The sequence below is a fragment of the Nyctereutes procyonoides genome, unplaced genomic scaffold, assembly GCF_905146905.1.
Source record: "Nyctereutes procyonoides isolate TBG_1078 unplaced genomic scaffold, NYPRO_anot_genome, whole genome shotgun sequence".
Classification (NCBI taxonomy): domain Eukaryota; kingdom Metazoa; phylum Chordata; class Mammalia; order Carnivora; family Canidae; genus Nyctereutes; species Nyctereutes procyonoides.
In genome coordinates, this window is record NW_026575046.1 from 3,236,821 (window position 1) to 3,247,029 (window position 10,209).

Genomic DNA, 10,209 nt, shown 5'->3' on the forward strand with positions numbered 1-10,209 from the left:
TCTCTTTTCCCCATGATCTTGATCAGGGAACTTAAAGGTGACTTAGTGCTGTCTATCGTTTCAATAAAAAGCCTCATCTGAGGCAGGGATGGAGCTTGTAATGATGACAAAGTCTTCACACAGGATCAGAGTTTGGATAGAAAGGTAGTTCAGTAACTACAGTTTTGCATACTATGTGTTGTAATGATGCTCTGTATCAGATTGAAAAGACAGGTGTGCAAGATATTACATGAGAGATGATGTTTAAACTGAGTTTTGAAGGTGGTATTCGGTTATCCATACAGAATTGGGGAATTTGTATCTTATTAAAAGATACTCATCTATGTAACATATTTATCCATGATGTTGGAATGCAAGTTTTATAAACTAGGAGGGTTCTCTTACTTGCTGAAGTATGCCAAGCATACAGAATTATCTGATATGAAGTAGGCTTTTGATTAATATTTGTCGATTGAATGACAATATGGTGAATTGGTGAATTTGAGCAACTGCAATCGATTTGGTACTAATGAAGAAGGGATAACTAGGGCGAGAAATGGCTCTGCCGTGTTCAGGCACCAGTGTGATAAAAGAAGGCAGGAGATGATGGTGTGTAGACAGGTCCAGGTAAGTACTGAGGGCTGTGTTTCCTTACTGGTTACCTATCTCTAAATTGACAGATGTGCTTGGCTGTGCAGAATAGAGGTGAAAAGTTAAAGACAAAGGAAATAAGACAAAAAAAAAAAAAAAAAAAAAAAACCTTCCTCTGCTCTAAGGTTCCTCAGATCTCAGAACTTTTCCGGGTCCTCAGTGACCAGCGAAGTTATTCAAGTTCAGAGGAATCTATTGAGAAATCTACTACTTTCATAATTTTAATTCTGTTCTTTCTTTTGTCTGCTTTATCTTTATTGGAATTACAAGGTAAAACATGGAGCTGTAGGGGGGTGCATGGGTAGCTCAGTCAGTTAAAGGTCTGACTCTTGATTTGGGCTCGGGTCATAATCTCATGGGTCTTGGGATCAAGCCCTAGTTTGGGGAGTCCATGCTCAGCAGTGAGTCTGATTCTCTACTTCTCCCTCTGCTTCTGCCCCTCTGCTCACCTCTCACCAAAATTAATAAATAAATCTTAAATTGTTTTTTAATTCTTTAAAAAAATGGAGCTGAAGGGCTCTTTATTATTTAAATTTGTACTCTCCCAAGTTAAACCATGAAGGATCAAATGTGTCATTTGATGTAAACTTTATTCTTAAAATGATGGAGATGGGTGCCTGGGTGGTTCAGTCAGTTAAAGAGTCTGCCTTCAGCTCAGGTCATGATTCCAGAGGCCTGGGATTGAGCCCCACATTGGGCTCCCTGCTCAGTAGGGAGTTTACCTCTTCCTCTCTACCTGCCCCTCTTTCTACTCATGCTCTCTCTCTCCCTCTCAAATAAGTAAATTAATAGTCTTAAAAAATAAACAAAAATAAGTAAGTCGATTGAGAGCCACAGAATGATTTTAAGAAAGGGGTTAGAAGGCTAAATTTTACATTCAAGAACAGTGAATCTAATAACAGAGCAAAGATGAAATTGAAGAGCATAAACATAGAAGAAATTGAGAGCAGCACACCCATGCCTGTATTATTTCATTCTTGAACAAAAGTGAGTTGAGCACCAAACATATGTGGCTATCTGTGCTAGCCATAGGAATACAGGTGAGAATAAGGCAAACCCAACTCCTGGCCTTGTGAGGTTTATAGTGTAGAAGGGCAGAGAAATACTGAATTAGTGAGAAAATCTGACGGATGCTAAAAATAAACAGAAATAAACAGGATGAGCATTAGAAAATAACCTAAAGACTGTTCTAAACATAAAATAATGCATGTATAGTGAGATCCAAATTTCAATAGAAGTGAATAAGGTGCAGGCAAAGTGAAGAGAATCCCAGGCACAGGGTAAAGCACAAGAGAAGACCTTAAAAAGAAGATAAAGAGCAATGAGTGGGGCACCTGGGGGGCTTAGTTGGTTAAGCACCTGCCGTTGGCTCAGGGCATGATCCCAGGGTCCTGGCATCAAATCCCATGTCAGGTTCTTCGCTGAGGGGGAGTCTGCTTCTCCTTCTCCCCCACTTGTAGGTTCTCTCTCTGTCTCCCCCTCCCTCTCAAATAAACAATATAATATATATATATATATATATATATATATATATTAAAGAAAGAACAATGACTGAATTAGTAGAATGGGACAGGAGAAACAGTGAGGCATGAAACTAGAGAAACAGGATGGGAGGAATTTATAATTTTTTCTGGAGTCAAAGAAATACTATAAAAGGAAAAATAAAGGAGAAAAAAATGAATAACTGTAGAAGTTGTCAAAAGCTTGGACTAGGATAGACAATGATTATGCCAGAAGTGATGGAAAAGGTAAAGAATTTTTAGATGTTTTGCAAATCAACAGGAATGGGAATGGGTGATTGAAGTAAGAGAAAAAAAAACAAGAAAAAAATATTTTTAACTTTAAAGACTAAAATTATTTGTTTCTGGAAGGCATAGGCAACTTTGTCACTTTTCCTTTTTGGGGAAATTATGTATCTTATTCCATATCAATATATATTTCTATGTTTAGGTTATTTTGGATAGATAGGTAGATAATGATAGATAGATGATAGATAGATTGATAGATGATAGATCGATGATAGATGATACATAGATAGATAGATGATAGTTTTAAGAAATTGACTCAAGAAAATATATTCAGAAGCCTGATATAAAAAATAAATAACTGACTATTTTAAAAATTGATACAAGTAGATGGTGCAAGCTGGCATGTTTAAAACTTTCATTATGGTCAACAGGCCGGAGGTTTGGGGCAGAATGGGTGTTGCAGTCTTAGTTCAAAGACTGAAAACAGAATTGCTTTCATCTTTGGAAAATCTCCCTTGTTTTGGATGATGCTCACTCATACTGTGGAGAGTGATCTGCTTTACTCAAAAGTCAACTGGCTGTCAATGTTCATTACATCTAAAAAGAAAAAAAAAAAAAGCCTTTACAGAAACATCTTGACTGGTGGCTTACCAAAATCTTGGCATCATAATATAGCCAAGTTGACACAAAATTAACTGTCACAAGAGCACAGCATGATAGAAGAAGGAAGCAGGATATCTTAGGGTACAGAGGCCAAGAGTAAGTGTTTAGAGGACAGAATGGTCAAAAGTGTTGTATAATCCTGAGAAGTTAAACAACTCAAGCACTAAAAAGCATCATTTGAAATTATTTGTATTAGAGAGCAATAATATTAAGAGTTTAAACAACAGGATAAAGCCCAATATAAGACAACAGTCATAGAAATCCACAGATTGAAAAGAAATGCACAGATTGGGAGCATCTATGGAAATTCAACAACTGATTGAAGCTGGTGACGGTGGGGAAAATACCAAGGATAGCCATGGTCATGGGACGAATGTCATTCACTAAGCATCAAATGCAGGAGCTAGGTAGACGTGGAAGATGGAGGTTAAATTATGTGTTCAATTTGATATCAATTTGCCCCTATCTGTGGGTCATTTAGTAGAGGCCAGCCAGCTTTGTGAATTAATGGATTTAGACAGAATAATTTGTTAGAATAAAAAAAAAAGGAGAAGGAAAATACTATTTTCTGGGGACAACACACATTAAGGAATGGGAAAGAAAGACATTGAGAAAGAGATTTTTTTTTTTTTTCCTGTGTGCTACCATTTTGTTCTAGGGCTTTGCAAGTACTTAATGTATGCAAACCCATATTATGAGGCAGATTGCAAGTCTGCATCCGTATACAAATTGAGGTGATGGAAAAATAAGACACTTGCCCAAATGGCTTGTTAAAAGTGAGTGATTAAAACACAGATTTCCCTTTCTTTAATCTACAGCTAGATTCTCAAGAAGTCTTAACAAGTTCAAGAGAGTAGTTGTGGTAGGCAAAATAATGCTGCTGTCTCAGCTGTCCACACCCTAATCCCCAGGACCTGTGAATATGTAACTTGAAATGACACAATCAACTTTGCAGATAGAATTAAGGTGGAAGATTATCCTGGGTTATCTGCATGGGCTCAATATCAGTAATCTCACGGACTCATCAAAGTGGAAGAGAAATGCAGAAGAGTCGGTAAAAGAAACACGAAGATGGAAGAAGAGGCAGGAGAGATTTGAAGCCAAAGTAGGATTCAGTTCATCACCGTGTATTTGAAGATGAAGATGAAGAGTCACAAGCTGAGCATTGGTGGTGGCTTCTAGGAGCTGAGAAGGGCCCTCACATGACCCAGCAGGGAAATAAACATCTAAATAGAGACTTCCAGAAGGAATGTGGCCCTGCCATCATCTAGAGTTCAGCTGCTAATAGCTGTCAGAACTGTGAGGTAATAAATCTACATCGTTTTAGGCAAGTTTGTGGCAATTTGTTATGGCAGCAATAGAAAACATATACCTACATTTGGCGTATTTGCATGAACATGTTATGCATATGTTATACTAAACGGTAGAGAAAGAAAAATACCAATTAAGACATGAATGCTGACTGAAGCAAACTGGCAAACATCCTCCTCCTCTTTTGCTTATATATATGTGACGATGAAAATGCACCGTGATACAAAATGGAATAACCCAAATGTAATATGGTGCTATCACAGAAATGCCATGGGATGGAAGGAACATATAGTTCTGTTTGTTCAACAATTTTAAAGAACAACGAGAACTACAGTCTTGATAATCAGGATGGAACAATCGTTTATAGGGTATACTTTATCATGTCTAACAAATTCTCACTAAAATGAAATAGTGCAGCCAATTCCATTTTCTAGCAGTAATAAGTTTTTGTTTCACCCCAAGGGTTCTTGGGACAATTCACCCACGTGGAGATTGAAATGAACTTCAGTCTCTTAGAATCTTAGACCTATGATACCAAAACCATTTCCTATATACAATATATTGGCCTTTTTTCTTTTTTTGTTCCCCATTTTTTGCGCTTTATGTTTTTTATATCATATTTGTTCAAAATAGAGAATACTGGTTACTTTTTATTAGAGAAATAAATCATTGCTGAGAAGAAGTTGGTATACAGATATTTAGTTTATTTTAGTGCATTTGTCTGGAATTATACTGTAAAATTGAACTGGATGAAGACAGATTAGTTGAAGTTGGTCCTCGTTGTAGCATTAATAGGACAAGAAATGGCACCAAATGTTAATATTAAGGCTCAGTGTGTTTTCACTGCAGGCTATGAAGTCAATATGATTTAGTTTTCACTTTATTTTTAAAACTACTGAGAACTTCACAACATTTAAAAAGAGTGTTTTCCACTAGTTTATGGAAACAATGGCCCTTTTATTTCTATTCTTTACAAATTCTATTTACAATATTTCTTTTTGATCTCATACTTTCAATGATTCATTCCTCCTAGCCGGAGTGAGGGGGGGATCAAAATAACCCCATCTTTTTTTCTTTTAGTTTGTACAAATCAAGACAAAATAATTTAATTTAGATAAAAGGGTGCATGTGATCTATCTCACTCACTAACATAAAGTTAAATAAAATTCTGGCTTTCCAGAACAGTCACAGAAATGTCCTTTTTATTTCTGCCCATAATTTCTCAAACACTACCAAACCTAACTTTACTGGAACCTTTGTTCAGAGCTGGTTTACAAATAATTTAGTGAATTGTAATTGATATATTGGCTTGTTTTCTTTTCTGAGGTGGTAGTAAGGATGGTAAGAAATCATTTTTCCCTCAGAAATTTGCCATCAAGATCCAACAGAAAGAGAAATAACTAAAATTTTGGATAATAAATGGTGACAGTTTTTAAATTCTATTTTATTAGAAAGAATAGACTTTGTGTACTTGAGAATTTATCATGGCTTTTAAACCTAGGCAAAGAAAATTAAATAAAATAGAAGAAAACACTGGATTTTTTTTCAGCAAAGTTACTGACTTGATCAAGCCCTAAGTTAATGTCCTGATAACACCTAAGCACACATTTCCTACAGCAGCACACATCACAGGATGTTGAAATGTGTCTCTAGATGAATGTCTTTTCCATGTGGTTTCTATAGGTGCCATTTGCATCGTTTCACACTTGTAAAATTTTTCCTTTGGATATCTGGTATTTAGCATAAAGCAAACCTTATACTGTGTTCACGATATATATATTTTTTTCAAAACCTTAAACTAACCCAAGCTAAGGGTTTAGGTGGAATTCGAACCACTGGTTTCACGGGATCCTGGAGATGGGATGTGGGCCTGGAGATCATGAGCAGTTTGACGTACGATCACACACACAGAATGGTGCATCTTCTTTGTCTGGGATCCACGGATCTCTTTATGTAAAGTGCTCTTTAGGAATTGTGGGATTCTGATCATTGCACCAAGGATATCTGGCCCAGTTCTACATCACACCAAAGAAAATGCACTCGCCCTCTCTGTCCAAATAGTCAGATAGTCCAGCATGGACCAATCTTTCATTGCCACCTGCTCCCAACAGCTGCTCTACTAGTTCAGGAGTTCTGTAATTGGCTTATAGATAGAAGTTAGGGAGAGAGGCATGAAAGTGGGATAATCATCCTTCTAGAACCCCCTCTCCCTCTTTAATGTATCAGTTCTAATATTTTTAAATGATATCCCACTTTTGCTTCCATCCGTTTTTCACAGTTTCTAAAACCTGACCAAATATATATTGATTCAAAATGTACGCTACCGTTTGCTATGGACATTGCCCACCTTATACATTTAGGAGTAATCTGACCCATTGTAGCCAAAGAGGAAATTCCAAAGCCTTATACGCAATACTCTATAAACATCAATATGCCATTCTGGATGCTCAAAAGAACTTCAGAAATAGAGGAAGGGGACCACAGTCAACACCACATTCACGAAAGAGACAGTAAAGGCCTTTATGACTTCCACGAATGTATGCTCTCCTGCACAAATTATGAATTCCTGAAACCCTACATCCTACTAATAATTTTTCACCTATTTTAGATCCATTTAGAATTCCTCCTTTTGTCTACCAACTAACATCACTAGCAGCTGATGCACGCAATATCGCCATCTGCTTCAACGTCTATTGCCAGTAGAGCTACCTGACCAAATTCACCTGAGCCTCAGGTTGAGCAGCAACATGAATAGGCAAAAAATAGAATAAAACATCTTAAAGGGTTAGCAGACTGAGAGAGAAATCATAAGTGGATCTTCAGCAGGTAATATTAGCTCCTGGTGAAAGAGAGCCAGATGAAAAACAACAACAACATTAAATTAAAACAATAAGAGCTTTCTGAGAACTTTAGAAATTCATTTCCTAAGGATTATTCTGTTTGTACTGAACACAATTTAATTAGTGATTTTAATCAGAGGTTGGAAATGTCTCAGTAAAGAGCCAAATAACAAACATCTTAGCCTTTCCTGGCTGATAAGGTCTCTCTCATGACTACACAACCCTGAGAAAAAGTCATGGATAATATGAAAATGAATGAGCATGATTATGTTCTAATAAAACTTTATTTACACAAATAGGCAGGGAGCCAGCTTTGGCCCAGGAGCTGTAGATTACCAACCCCCAAACTCAATGAATAAGGAATCAATATATCAAAGCCAGGAAAATCTGAAGAAAAAAACAAAACATTAAAGTTATGGAAAACAAGATTAAGGAAACCTTAATAAAAAGTATTCCAGAAAGTAGAATCGAGGTAGCTCTAATATTAGAAGAAATATATTTTTTTTCTCAAAGGTAGGCCTGCATATGCAGACTTGCTTTATTAATAACAATGGAAATTTGAAAGCAGAACATCTTAAACTAAGAGATAAAAAAGATAAGGAATTAAATGCCAAGCAAGCTTTGCCCAGCTAGCAGTTCTTTGATTTTTTTTTTTTTTTGTTTTTTAACAGAGCCTGGAACATAGATGTGTTAGTTTCCTATGGCTGCCATAAACAAAACAAAACAAACGAAACAAGAAAAAGCCACAGACTGGATAGCTTAAGCAACAGAAATTTATTTTTCACAGATCCGGAGGTTATTGGGCCCCAGATCAAGGTCTGGCAGGGCCAGTTTCTGGTGAGAGCTGTTTTTCTAGCTTGGTTGGAGAAAGAGAGCGCTCAGGTGTGTCATCTGGGGAGGGGTGGAGGGAGACAGAGAATCTTAAACAGATTCCACGGTCAGCACTTAGCACAGAGCTGACACACAGTTTAACCTCTGGACCCTGAGATCATGACCTGAGCTGAAATCAAGAGTCAGATGCTTAACTTACAGAACCACCCAGGTGCCCCATGTGTTTTTTCTTAGAAGGACACTAACCTATCAGATCAAGGCCCCAGTCTCAGGATCCTATTTAACTACTTTCTAAAGTCCTCATCTCCAAAGACAGCCACACTGCGGGGGGGGGGGGGGGGGGGGTTAGAGATGCAACACAGGAATTTTGGGGAAAGGATACAAACGTTCAATCCATAACAATAGAGATATTGTAAATGAGCAGTGCCAGGAAGAATAAGAGTTGTGGAACTAACAAATTAACATTTGAAGAAGAGGAGACATAGCTTCAGGTAAAATCTAGTTAAGGTTCAGAGCTAATTGTATTGCATGTAATATTGTAGCCAAACCTTAGAGTTGTGGGATCTGGGAAAAGAAAAAAAAGAGAAAGAAAAATTAATTTAAAAATCGTATTGTACATAGGTATTGAGGAGAAACATTTGAAATGGTTCATTTTATGTGGTAGTTTGGGGTGTGTTGGGGAGAGTAAAGGTAGGGGAAGAAGATATTAGGTCTCTTTTTTGCCTATAATAATGTAAAACTATATATTTCCTTATGACCATTGGAAAAAGAAAGTATGCAAATTAGAAAGAAGAAACAGGAGAAATTATATATATATATACCATATATATATATAGTATATAGATATAGTAAATATCAAGTTGGTCAAATCAGCAGTAATAGAATATGACAGGAGAAAATAACAGTATAAAATAAATAATAATCCTAAGTAAACAAAAAACAACAATGCTACATGAGAATATATATGTGTGCCTTGTTAAATTCCCTAAAAATGTTATGTCAGATAGTTTTTAGAAAGCTTCATTTTTATATTATTTACAAGAAATGGAACTCTGAAGAAAGCATAATTTTTTTAAAAAAATGTGGCAGGATGGATGTTATACAACTTAAAATTATAGAAGGCAAAATTCAGAAAAAAAGATACACGTCACATCATACATGCCTAAGACTACATAGAAAATGCAAAAAGGGAATAATAGATATGTAGAATTTTTTTGTAAACGTTAGCAAATTATAATTATAGTCAGATATTTGAATAAACTTTCAGAATTGGAAAAATGGAATAATCAACAATTCTTAAAGAAAATATGATAATCAAAAATGCTTTAACTAATCAGGTACGATAAAATTAAACATGCTATAATGAAATTTAATTCCAAAGCCACGTGTATTTGTCAATAATGAGATAATCAGTATTTTTCAATTTAAGCCACCTTCCCGAAAGCAAGTAATTTCCCAAATATTAAGACTCATTCTTTAATATCAAACACATACTTGATAAAGTACCATATGAAAGAAAAAAATTCTAAAATTCTATGAAAGGGTAATGCCCGTATAATCACAGAGTGATCTCTTTATGCAAAACTAGTCATCATGAATGATTATTTCTATAAAAAACATTTGATGATTTCAACTAGTATTTACAATATACGTATGTCTTAGTTCATTCCACTGCCGTAATGGAATACCATCATTGGGTGATATATAAACAAATTTCTCTTTCTGAAAAATCCAAGATAAGGCATTAGCAAATTGGGTGCCTGGTATGATGTCATCACACAGAAGAAGGGGAAAGTGAGAGCACTCTGGAGTCTCTTTTATAAGGTCCTAATCCCATTCATGAGGGCTCAACCCTGATCACCTAATAAACTCATAAAGATCTGACCTCCGAAAGCCATCACACTGGGATTAGATTTCAACATCTGGGACACAAATATTCCGTCTATAGCAAGGTATAAACACATCAAGGTATGAAACAGCATTGATAAGAGTGTCTCAATGCTCAGAAGGACATGCACTAAGTATTAGTTTCCTAGGGCTGCTGTAACAAAGTACCATAAACTAGGGGGCTTAAGACAACAGATATTTATTCTCTCATAGTTCTGGAAGTTTGAAGCCTGAAATTAAAGTATCTACAGGCCCCTACCCCTCTGAGTCCTAAGGAAGAATCCTTCCTGACCCTTTCC